This window comes from Bos mutus, chromosome 27 (genome assembly GCF_027580195.1).
Source record: "Bos mutus isolate GX-2022 chromosome 27, NWIPB_WYAK_1.1, whole genome shotgun sequence".
Classification (NCBI taxonomy): Eukaryota; Metazoa; Chordata; class Mammalia; order Artiodactyla; family Bovidae; genus Bos; species Bos mutus.
Genome location: NC_091643.1, coordinates 28,332,168 through 28,345,909, shown reverse-complemented (window position 1 = coordinate 28,345,909; position 13,742 = coordinate 28,332,168).

Below are 13,742 nucleotides of genomic sequence, written 5' to 3'. Positions count from 1 at the left end.
AAACGTCTCTTTGTCATGTGGATTGTTTTGAGCTGAAAACAGTTAATGCCCAAAAGACCCAGGAAGAAACTCTGACCCTTTGGTTGCTTAAAGAATGTAGCTAGAGGACTTGTTCTAGAACGAGAACTAGAACCACATATAACTATAGTATGAACTCGGTGTGTAGACAAGGAGGGACCTAGCAAAATCTGTTATAATTCCTCTCCGGGTCCCCTTGCTTATTCCTGGCCCAGCAAATGTTTATTCACCAAACATTCACTTTTCCACTTTCAAATCAACTGCCTTCCTCCCCTTTTATGTCCCAAACCACTGCCCTGAACATTCTCTCTTGTCTTTAGCTAAAGGTGATATTTAATGTGAGGGGTTTGGCCATTTTTCGAGTTCCCCAGTTTTCCTGGGTCTCTCCTATGTATATAGGTTATTAAACTTTTGTGTGATCTTTTTTTAAAGAGAGAATTGGTCACTGTACTTAGCACCAGCTGTTTCAAAGAAGTAGCCCATTGCATCACCTTCAAGGAAAAGCAAAAATCCAGTTTAAATATTCTAATTTCACAATGTTGTTCTCCTTTCCAACGGCACAGTTAAAGGGCCTAGAGAAAAGCTGGTAATGGATTTCTTCCTGTTAATCTGTCTCATGCGTGTGTGCTAAGTTGCTTCAGTCACATCCAACTCTTTGTGACCCCCATGGACTATAGCTCGCCAGGCTCCTCTGTCCATTGGATTCTTTAGGCAAGAATACTGGAGTGGGTAGCCATGCCCTCCTCTAGGGCATCTTCCTGACCCAGGGATTGAACCCTCAACCCTTATGTCTCCTGCATTGGCAGGTGAGTTCTTTACCACTAGCACACGTGGGTAGCCATTCCCTTCCCTAGGAGGTTCTTCCTGATCCAGAGATCGATCCCAAGTCTCCTGCATTGCAGGCAGACTTTTTACCACGTGAGCCACCAAGGAAGCCCTGAATCTGTCTCATGTCAATTTAATTTTTAGACCAGCCAGGAGAACCTAGAAGGATAGAGAAAAATACTCACCTTCCAGAGAAAGTAATCAAAATGTCTATCAATAAGGAAGTGATTAAATTTTAAAAATTAGTCATATAATGGAATACTATGCAATGAAAAAAGGAAGGTAAAATATGATCGCTGCTTTGAAAAGATATCAAGGTATATTGTTAAATTTTAGAACAAAAAGGAAAGCTGCAGAGCAAAATGTATAATGATTTCATTTATGTTAAAACTGCATGTACCCACAGACAGAGAGACATCATGATAGATTGAAATCTATAGCAATAGATAAAGTAAAAGTTAGGTAGATGGTAGGTAGACAGATGTGGAAACAGAGATGGAGGTATGTCTGGGAAGTTTTGGAAAGGAATCAACAGGCACTGATAACAAATGTTTGTAAGAAGTTCAAGTGAAGCGTGGGAAATGAGACTTTTACTTTCTCCTAAACACCTTTACAGCATCTGAATTTTTTCATGAATGAGTATTATACTTTTTAAAAATTATGTGTTCTATAGTGCATAGCATTTACTTTGCATCTCAAATATTCTGCCTATCTCCTTTCTTAGATATTTGTATTTAACTCAGTCATTAAATCTCTAGTGCAGATGTATTAACTATATATGCTCATTGCCCTTTGTCTGAAATAGCTTTCTACTTTGATTCTGCCTTTCCTCTCTTTTTTTGAACTTTAAAGTTCAGCTCTCCCAAGAAAGAAAATGACTAAATAGACTTAGGCAATCATTTCTACCTCTTGAGCATCATTTGAAGCATATTCTCTCTTAAACCACAAACCAATTAACTGCATTTTTAACCAAATACTTAAATGCTTCCAACATGAGGCACAGAACTTGAAATAAAGATGGTTTCCCTAATAATCATAAATGCATGTTAAAGATTCAACAATTAGAAGAACTGTCCTGAAAGAATCATATTATAGGAAAGAATAGAGCCAACTAGGAATGTAAATATAATTTAGAATACATGCTCTCTGGAGAACTGGTCCTACACTTTACCAATTAATAACAGAGCATACAAGACAATGAATGAGCACTTCATCTTCCTGGATGCTTCAGGACTGTCATTCAACTTTTAAAATCATACTCTTTCAATTATGTCAGTCTTCATTAATGCGCAGAGAATTGGAAGGTTCCTTGCAACCTGTACTCCCCACTAGGAATTCCTTCTTTAGGAGTCTCCTGATTACCAGCATGTCACACCAACCCTAACCCCTCTGCCATGCTTAGAGTCTTAATAGAGTTACCCGCTTCAATGTTATCTTTCCTATTGTGATTGTTTTTCAATTCCATTTGTTTAGCATTTATCACTGTTTCATACACAAGTGGTGAATAAATGCTGCCAATCAGGTAAAGGTAATGGGAGCAGGTAATGAGCAGCTGAACTTCATTTATTCAACACATGCTTGTTGTATATTTCCTGTGTACATTGTGTTATATATTAATAGGAGGCTATAATATAATTCTGTTTACTCATCATTACAATGAGGTCACTGAACTGCATCTAGATCTCTAAGGTGAATTGCAGGACTAATATTCTATGATTTTAAATGTAAAATTCTAAATGAGAGAATGGATTCTCTCTCCTTGATTTAACCTTGCGGATGGGGAAATAGAAATTTTGTATATAAACAATTAAAAATATGAACAGATAATGCAGAGATGGGGCTAATAAAATATAAAGTAATTTGAGGGGATCAGTGAAGAATGCTTCTGAGACAAACTAAAAGCTGTATTAGCTGTAATATGAAGGGTGCTATGAGTGGAAATTAAATTTGAAAGAATTCCCAGCTGAGATTGGAGGGGAACTAGACTGTTCCCTCTCATCCCCTTCATACTGAGAAAAGAAACCATGTTCAAGGAGGAGGAGAATGTAGAGTGAAAAGGTAGAATCATTATGACTCATATCAGTCACAGAAAAGGCAACAGTTTACACTATCTGAGGGTGGAGTTCTGGCTCCATGAATGCTGAGAAATGGAATAGAGTATCTGGCGCATGGAGAAAAACTGGGATTTCAGTGAAAGAACTGAGGAGAAAAAGGTGATGTGAGGAAGAAAAAAGGAGGACTGCATGAACGCTAGAGAATGCCCAGGGGAATATCTAAGGACCTAAATTTTAAAGTGCTATGCTTTGCATGGTGATGGTCAGCAAGAGAACTTACAAAAAGGAACACTAATTTCTCCATGCCCCACCCAACTCAACTGTATAAAGCTGAGATGACAAGTTAAGAGTTGCCTGAAATTCTTTATCCCTAATGTATGTACCTGGTTGATACGGATGGCAGGTAAGGAGCGAGACATGGATGCAGGATACAGTAGCCAGGAAAATAAGTGGTTCAGATGGCTAATAAAGATCCTCTCTTGGAATCAAAACAGGACGGTGTAGAAAGCACTCAGTCTGATTTCCCCTCGTACTTAGGGCAACTATGCACAGGCCTGACTCCAGGAACCAAACATCTTTTTTTAAAAAAGAAAAAAAAAACACTAAATTAATTGACCCATTTTCAACACTTTTTCTCCAATGTTGTTGTTCAGTTGCCAAGTCGTGTCTGACTCTCTGTGACCCCATGAACTGCAGCACCTCCCTGTCCTTCATTATCTCCTGGAGTTTGCTCAGATCAGATCAGATCAGATCAGTCACTCAGTCGTGTCCGACTCTTTGCGACCCCATGAATCACAGCACGCCAGGCCTCCCTGTTGTCCATCACCAACTCTCGGAGTTCACGGAGACTCACGTCCATTGAGTCAGTGATGCCATCCAGCCATCTCATCCTCTGTCGTCCCCTTCTCCTCCTGCCCCCAATCCCTCCCAGCATCAGAGTCTTTTCCAATGAGTCAACTCTTCGCATGAGGTGGCCAAAGTACTGGAGTTTCAGCTTTAGCATCATTCCTTCCAAAGAAATCCCAGGGCTGATCTCCTTCAGAATGGACTGGTTGGATCTCCTTGCAGTCCAAGGGACTCTCAAGAGTCTTCTCCAACACCACAGTTCAAAAGCATCAATTCTTCGGCACTCAGCCTTCTTCACAGTCCAACTCTCACATCCATACATGACCACAGGAAAAACCATAGCCTTGACTAGATGAACCTTTGTTGGCAAAGTAATGTCTCTGCTTTTGAATATGCTATCTAGGTTGGTCATAACTTTCCTTCCAAGGAGTAAGTGTCTTTTAATTTCATGGCTGCAGTCACCATCTGTAGTGATTTTGGAGCCCAGAAAAATAAAGTCTGACACTGTTTCCACTGTTTCCCCATCTATTTCCCATGAAGTGATGGGACCGGGTGCCATAATCTTTGTTTTCTGAATGTTGAGCTTTAAGCCAACTTTTTCACTCTCCACTTTCACTTTCATCAAGAGGCTTTTTAGTTCCTCTTGAAGTCAGTGATGCCATCCTAACAATCTCATCCTCTATTGCCCACTTCTCCTCCTGCTCTCAATCTTTCCCAGTATCCCTCTTTTCTAATGAATTGGCTCTGCGCATCAGGTGTTCAATGAGCTAGGGCTTCAGCATCAGTCCTTCCAATGAATATTCAGCACTGATTTCCTTTATAATTGACTGGTTTGATCTCCTTGCTGTCCAAGGGATTCTCCAGAGTCTTAACTGTTCATAAGCTTTTAGAAGCTTACACAAACTAATAGAAATACACTCAGTTCAATATGATCCTATCCATATTACCACTAAGTGAAAACTTGAGTGAGCTAGATTTTCTTCCTTATACAATTAAACAGAAATTACTATTTGCTTTGCCTACTGGATGAAGGAAGTCAAAAGGTATAATCTTCCAGTTATAAATAAATACCAGGGATGTAATGTACAACATGATAAATATAATCAACACTGTAGTATGTTATACATGAAAATTTTCCAAGAATAAATCTCAAGTTTTCATCACAAAAAATTATTTTTTCTATGTCTTTAATTTTTATCTACATAAGGTGTTGGATATTCACTACAACTGTGATTATCATTTCATGTGTATAAGTCAAATCATTATACTCTACACTTTAAACTTATACAGTGCTAAATGTCAATTACATTTCAATAAAACTGGAAGAAAAAAAATACATTACTTTCTCTGCTTTTATCCAGAAGCAACTCAGAATTGAACATTCAAAAAATGGAGTTTTCAACTGAATGTAGTTTTCTTTTGTGTTAAACCTGCTAGAGATTTATCCTCCAGCTTCATGGGCTCATGTGGCTACCTGGAAAAATCATTTTTAAGGAGTTCCTCTGGTCAAGTTACAGAATATAATTAGGAACCCAGGAATGAGATACAGCTGATATGATCTAGTAGTTTAGTAGCTTTCTAAGGATCATGTTCACAGAACTATTAAAGTTCACGGAAAATTATGAACAGGGCTATGGGGTGGCTAGAGGGAGAGGACACTGTCTGAGCCTTGAAAAGACTTCTGACATTAAACAAATCGTGAATTTTGACATTTGTTGGCATCATTTGAATTGAATTGGAAAGAAACATACAGATTTTCCAATTTAAACCCTTGCATTACTATGACAGATGTGAACACAGATTGTTCTATGAGTGAAAATGCCTTCCCTGTAATATTGATCTTAAAATCACATTTGATATATCTGTCTCGCCAAATGAGTAGGAGTTATTATGGTGAAAATATAGAAGAGAAAACCAGAATACTTCTTCTAAATAGCCACAATGGGTATAATTTTTCCCTGTCTGCTAACCTGGCAGGCATGTGACTTGTTCTGGGCTAAGTTAAACCTGGTTATTTATTTTTGGTCTCAGCAATTCCCAGGGAAACATAGCAAGCATGATTTGAAAATGTTTCCTTCAACTGTGTAATTCAATCAACCTGAACTCATAAGCCTCTCAAGACCTTAAGAACAGGCTGGTAATTCCTTCCTAGTCAAGCTTTTATGCTGAAGAACTCCTTGATATAATCCATTTATACCTGTTCTTTGTCCCTTAATTGTAACCGAGTAGATGAAGTTGGTTTGGCAGATTATAAAGCTACTACAGGACAGAACACTGTGATGGTTTCTGCTAAATATAACCTGAGAATATAATTCCTAAAGTCCTAATATGGAGCTGTGAGTCTGTGTGCATGCATACATGTGTACATACATTTATATGTCATTTATATGTATATTATAGACATATTTTCCTTTATTCTATCACTAGGTGACAAAATGTCAGCATTTTAAAACTCCTTCCTATGATTAATAATTTTGACTTGTCAAAGTAAAATACGATTGCATTTTATGATAAATGTTAAGTCTAAATATTCAATCTTTAAACTGCCTACAGTTTCACAGATGCTTTTAAACATGTTTAGGTTCCTACCCACATACATTCAGTTCAGTTCAGTTCAGTCGCTCGTGTCCGACTCTTTGTGACCCCATGAATCGCAGCACGCCAGGCCTCCCTGTCCATCACCGTCTCCCAGAGTTCACTCTAACTCATGTCCATCGAGTCAGTGATGCCATCCAGCCATCTCATCCTCTGTCGTCCCCTTCTCCTCCTGCCCCCAATCCCTCCCAGCATCAGGGTCTTTTCCAATGAGTCAACTATCCACATACATTAGGGTTTGATAAAATATGCTTCTTGAAAAATCATCATTCATTCTTTTAGTCATTCATCCAATTCAGTGGAGAGCATTACTCTGCGCTGAGCACTGGTCTAGGCACTGAGGATGCAGCCGTGGAATGAAGAGACCTTTTACTCAGATAGACCTGAACATGATCATACGACACAAAGAAGTAAAATAAACACGCTGTTAGAAGGTGATGAGTACTGTGCAGAAAAGTTGGGAAGTGGGAAAAGGGAACAGAGATGATGGGGTACACAACGTCACTTAGGGTGGGCAACCAAAGATCCCAATGAAAGCCTAACATTTTGACCAAAAGTGAGAGCGGTGAGAGAGCAGACGTTTGGAATAAGTGGGTTCCAGGAAATGGACCAGCAAATGCAGAAACCCAGAAGGAGAAGTGGCCTGATGTTTTCAAAATGGGCAAGGAGGACGGTGACTGGAGCGGAGGGAAGCAGAGAAGATGAAGTCAGGAAGGTGAAGATATGGTGGAGCAAACCCCTTAAGGCTTTGAATGTCTTTAGAGACTTTGGTTTACATCCTAAGTGAGTCAGTAAGCCTCTGGAAGGTCAGAACAGAGCAGAGGTGTCGTCAGACATGCATTCACAGAATTACTCTGACTACAGTACTCTGGATGGACCGCTGGGACAGAAAGTGGAAGCGGGAAAGGCCAGTTAGAACACTAATGCACGTCATCGTGTTCACTGTTTTTAGGAGAAAGGAAGAATGGAAGGGAGTAGGGGGATGACGAGAAAGAATAGAAACTCAAGAACCCTCAGGTCCTTAAAAAATAAGACGTGACAATACTGTCATGAAAACTTTGAGTGAGTTTTGATCATTTAAATTTAGAAATTAGTATTAACAGTAGACACAGAAGATTAATATCATCAGGAGCAAAATCATCAAGGTTGAAAAATCTATGGAATCCCCAGCAGACCACTGGTTAGGACTCAGAGCTTTCACTGTGGTGGCCTGGGTTCAGTACCTGGCCAGGGAACTAAGATCCTGCAAACTGAGCCAAATTTAAAATGATGGCATAATGGTCAAAAGTTTAGGCTTTTATGATCAGAGGAATAATGAATTTTAATCTGTAGCATTTGCCTGTTACCTGTGAGACTCTTGATAAGTAACTTTACATTTTGAGCCTCAGTTTTCCTATTTGCTGATGCTGATAATACTAGTATTAAATGCATAGGGTTGTTAAAAATATTAAAGAAAATAACTGATTAAAAACACTGAGCAGAGCACCTGTTAAATTTTGAGTGCTTAATAATAATTAGTAGTTCTCAGCTACAGTTTGTTTTGTTACAAAATGTACCTATTATTTAAAGGTGAAAGAAACTTTATTTTAGGGAATAAAATATAGGATCAAGATACTTCATATACATGTGTTTGAAACAAGCAACTGCCTTAGAGATTCAAAACTTTGTCAGCAAAGATACCCACATATTGACAGACTGAGTTTATGTAACTGGACTGCAAAGAGATCAAACCAGTCAATCCCAAAGGAAACCAACCCTGAATATTAATTGGAAAGACTGATGCTGAAGCTCTAATACTTTGGCCACCTGATGCAAACAGCCAACTCATTGGAAAAGACCCTGATGCTGGGAAAGACTGAAGCCAAAAGAAGAAGTGGGTGGCAGAAGATGGGATGGTTAGATAGCATCACTGACTCAATGGACGTGAACTTGAGCAAACTCCAGAAGACAGTGGAGGACAGATGACCCTGGCGTGTCACAGTCCATGTGGTCACAAAGAGTTGGACACAGCTTAGCAACTGAACAATAACAACAAAATCAATTTTTACTTACCTAACTCAACAGTTAATTAACGTTTTCATTTGTTCTGTTAAACACACCTGGCATTGGCCACTGAAATCATGTGGCTGGTCGCTATACTCCAGTATCATGGAACGAGCCTTTTTTTTACAAAAATATTTATTTTATTTATTTCATTTTTCTGGCCACACCACACAGCATGTGGCATCTTAGTTCCCTGGCCAGGGAGTGCTAACCACTGGACTATCAGGTAATTCCCTCATGGTATAATTCTGCTCCCATTTGTTAAGTTCTATATTTAGCAAGTGCTACTTGTATTTTTTTCCTAAATCTGTTTATTCCAGAGTTACTTATTATGACAATTAAATATTTTAGTTAGCTGCCTAACAGATAACTGGTGGAATTTGAGTACAAGATGAAAGAGTTGCTCTTTCTATGAAAACTAATAAAAATTCACTTAAAGACTTTTGAACACAAACTGCTAAAATACGCCATTGATTATACATGGGCAAGACAACTGAAACAGACTGGCATAAAGACGAGTTTATTAGGATTCTGCATCCATCTTGCTGTGATTGCCATTAAGTTCTAATTCATTCTAAAGAAACCATAATTCTAAAATTACAAAAGTGCATTATGGCTGTGATTTATGAAAAAAAAAAAAAAAAACTGGTTCCCCAATCTGTGGGTCCATATTAAAAAATGGGTTTGGCCCCCTATCAAAAACTACACAGATAATAAATTAAAAGCCAAGTAAATAGATAGATAAAATATCAAAGTGTATAAGACCATGTTTTACATCTCCCATTTTCTTTTTCAAATAACCAGTTTGCAAGAAGACGTAATTGAATCACGGAAGAGTGCAACTCCAGATGACTTTAAATGGCCATTGAGATGGCCAAGTTGCTCAACACCAAAAGCATTTACTCCCAGACTCTCAGTGTACACGACAGTCCACAGTAACCCCTTACGTAACCTCTGCCTAAGGGATGTGACACACGATAAAAGGGCAGGTAAAAACAGGGCGGGAGAGGCATTTCTCTAAGACAGGTGATGTCTCTTCAGTTCTAAGTCAGAGCCTGGGACACATACCTCCTCTTCCTTCCAAGAAAGTTGGTCATACAACAAAAGATATGGAAGCGACTAAAACATTTACGCAGATTTTAAAAATTCCAATATCAATCAAATATATAAAAGCTGATAATTTTGTAAGTGCTACTATAAGCTTGCAAGTTATCATGTACCAAGAGTTCTGGGATAAGTAGAAAAAAAAAAATGTTTTCCTCATGTTAATAGTATCAGATAAACTGCTTAAGGACAGGAGACTTGATAAATACAGTCCTTATACTTCCCAGACTCCTATGTAGCCATCACTAAAGACTAGCTAAGCAACTCTTACATGATTCACTTCACCTAGTTTTATTTAATTTGGGCCCCTCTACACATATCCCCAAAACTGAACCAAAGCAGAGGAGAGAGATTATAAATGAACCTGCCACCTAATTATACAACAAACAGATTGTAGAGGAGGCTCTCTGAAAGATTTTCTGTAAATTTTTTGAGGCTGTGTTATTATAATATTGTTTGAACAGACCATCATATTTCACAGCACAAGCCTGGATGTAAAATATAGCTTTGATTGCATGTATGGAAATGAGCAAAAATGAAATATTTAGACAGGGGCATTCTGCAAATAACATGAATATTTTAATGGATTTGATGGTATTTTTGGTCATGCAAACAAAAACATTTGCATTCTTTAATCTGCTTTCTATAATGCTATTATATTTTTGTCAGGATTACCTTAATCTTGTCAGCTCAAGTCTACTGAGTTTTATTTTGGCTTGGCAGAGCATTTTTTTCCTAATATTAAAATATTATTTATTCATTCAACAAGTATATTAATGGGCTGACAAAGGGCTAAACCAGGTCCACTAATCAAAAACACCTATTTGTTTGTTCAGTGACGTAGAGTAAGAATTATGGCAATTCCTTCCTGGTTGACCTTCCCTCGGTTTCTCTTCCCCTATCATACCATCTGCTGTAAGATTCTTCTCCTAAAATGATAGCTCAAATCTGGCCATCCTCTGCTTAGAATCTGCAATGGCTACCTACCTACTGTCCCCAAAGTGAAAGTGAAAGTCGCCCAGTCGTGTCTGACTCTTCGTGACCCTCCATGGAATTCTCCAGGGCAGAATACTGGAGTGGGTAGCCTTTTCCTTCTCCAGGGGACCTTTCTAACCCATGGATTGAACCCAGGTCTTCTGTGTTGCAGGCAGATTCTTTACCAGCTGAGCCACAAGGGAAGCCCAAGAATACTGGAGTGGGTAACCTATCCCTTCTCCAGCGAATCTGCGTGACCCAGGAATTGAACCGGGGTCTCCTGCATTGCAGGCGGATTCTTTACCAACTGAGCTACCAGGGAAGCCCTGATACTGTCCCCAGGCTACTCTCAAATCCTTATCCTGACCCTAGTCTCAGTCCCTGTTACTTCGTTAGTTGCTATCTAGAGCTTGTGCCTCATTTTCCGTTTCTCCACACCCATCCCCTACATGCCAACAAAGCTGTTTAGTTCATGCATTTCACAGTCTCTAAACTTGTTCAAAGTATCTCTCTTCTCCTTATGTCTGCACATTCCAATTCTAGACCCTGTTCCAGCCCTACATCTTTCAAGGTTTGGATTTCTGTAGTATTTCACTTATATGTTCAAAAGAGAAATCACAGCTTTCTACCTTACGTTGAACATCTTGTGCCTATGCCTTGACCTTCCTACTAGAATGTGACATTCTTCAGAACAGGATTAACGCTAATTTATCCCTTTTAACTTTTATAATAATTGTCATAGTTTACACGGTTAGCAAGGACTCAATAAATATTCATGCATAAGGTGGCAAGGATTCATTTAAAAGGTGAAGTTTAGATCAGACAAAAAGCTAAGGCTCATTGAATATAACTAAGTCAAGATTTAAATGGGAAAAGGGGCTAAAAGATGATTTTGATCTGTTTTTTGGGTCTGTATTTACAAGTTACAAAAATAAGATGGAATATTAAGAGATTTGCTTATAATCCTATATCACATAACCCAGGCAAGACGAAATTTATGGCTTCAAAATGTAACCACTCACTGCATTTGAAGTCATTCCCACACATATCCCAGAGCAAGTGACCAGCTCAAATAATATACTGCTGAGTCATAATCTCACCATTCTGCCATAATCAGCCCTCCTTTCCCCTTCTCTTTCACCTGACCTAACCAATGACTGGCTTGTTTTGCTTCTTTTATTTTGACCTATACACAGACTTACGATCCACGATCATGTGGAAAAGAATAAGAATTTTCTAATCAGGTAAACCTGGTTCTTACTCCCTGCCCTGTCACTTCCTGGAGCCATCATCTGTAGCAGATGGGCTCTTCTGACCTTTGGTTTGCTTGTTTGTAAATTTAGGATTTTAAAAAGATATTGATAGATAATATTATTGAGGCCTTGCTAAGTATCCACTGTCCTAAATGCTTTGTGCATTAAGTCTGGGAACAACTCTACCAGGTAGATACTATTATTATCTCTGTACATAAAGATGACTTAGTTACTATAATTATCCTCACATTATAGGTGAATTAACAGAGGCACAAAGAGGTTAATTGATGCCCAGAGTCACTCAATTACTGAGGAGTGGAGGCCAAACCGAATCTCTGCTCTACGGCTTCAGAGCTCGTACACAAAACGATGACAGTGAGATTTACTTGCAAAGGTCCATGTGTTCGTTACCAAGGGTGTTTCTCAGGGCTTAAGTTGAATGCTTATTCAACAACATAGGCATTATTGTTGCTGTTGTCCAGCTGCTAAGTCATGTCTGACTCTCTGTGATCCCCATGGACTATAGGAGTAGCCTGCCAGGCTCCTCTGTCCATGGGATTTCCCAGGCAAGAATACTGAGGGGGGGTGCCATTTTCTCCTGCAGGGTATCTTTACAACCCAGGGATCGAACCCTTGTCTCCTGCATTGCAGGTGGATTCTTCACTGCTGAGCCACCGGGGAAGTCTCACATAAGCATACTATGTATTAATTTCACCCTGTTACAAAAACTCCCTTGGTTGTAGGATTTAAGGAATAAATGTCATGTGCTAGATCATATCTCTTCCTACCTGCTGACTGTAAGTCTTTAGCCAGCTTTTAATGTTGCAATTTCTTAAATTCTCAAATGTCATAAATTTCATAAAATTTCTCTGATTTCATAAAAATCAACAGCGTTTGTCCATGTTGCCAGCAGAAAGAGTCTCACTAATGACTGGACAGCCATGGGCATTATTGTCCGTAACTTTTTTTGTTTCCTGTACATGCCTTTCTCACTGTCTTCAAGCAGAAGGAAGTCTAACCATCTAGATCCTACCCCCAGATTGTTCAACTGATTTTGCAAATTACACTTTCCTGAACTATTTAGTATATTTCTACACACTGGATATTTTGCCTTCTCCATTGAATTTCCTTATTTGAGCTTTTATAATTAATACTGTGCTTTTAAAAAATTACATTCCTTAAAACGAGCAACAGATACAGAAAAAGTCTTTAATGGACCTATAAATCACTTGTAAAGGCACGGGCTATCTTTAGAAATCATCAGGGAGAGAACAAAACTTTAAAGATACTCATTTGCTGACATTTTCCCCCCTACAACACTAGTTAAATCTCTTCTAAAACAACAGCTGTTGGGACAACAACAAGGCCAACGCCTTTTACTAGACTATAGGTACCACAGTTTTATTATGTGCTCCCTGTAACAATTTGGATCTAATGTTGTTGGTTCTGGCTTGTTGGTATGTTATGAAAGAGTTTTTATAGACATGAATTTTCCAAAAAGATTGCAAGGACCAAAAGATGCTATCTCCAGGCATGATATTTGTCCTTCTGTCTATAAATTTGCCTTTCATCCATAAAAGAGGCTTGTGTTTGGAGTCCAGCAGACTTGACAACCATAAAACACTTTGAATCTATGGTCCAGAGAGGTGGATGGACGGGACAGATCAGTGAATCACCTGAACAGCAGGCAGGCATTTCTGTAAGGACTGAAATGTATCACAAATGAAAGTGACCCTTCTCTTGTGTTTTCTCCCACCCCCTGCCACCACCCTCCTTCTGCCAAGTAACCTCCCAACAGCAGGCTGAACAACACACACATGTTGTGCTTATATATTCTTAATATCAACTGACATTTCCCAGCCCCTGGAATCTACATGAGATCTGCTCAAGCTCCATCCCAAACACTGGAGATAACCAAGGCCTCCATAAAGGTTTTGTGAATCTGAGGGTAGGAAAGGGAATTTGAGCAGAAGACTAGAATGGTAACTTCACGGTCACTCGGTTTGTCTCAAAGCTCCCTTTCATCTGC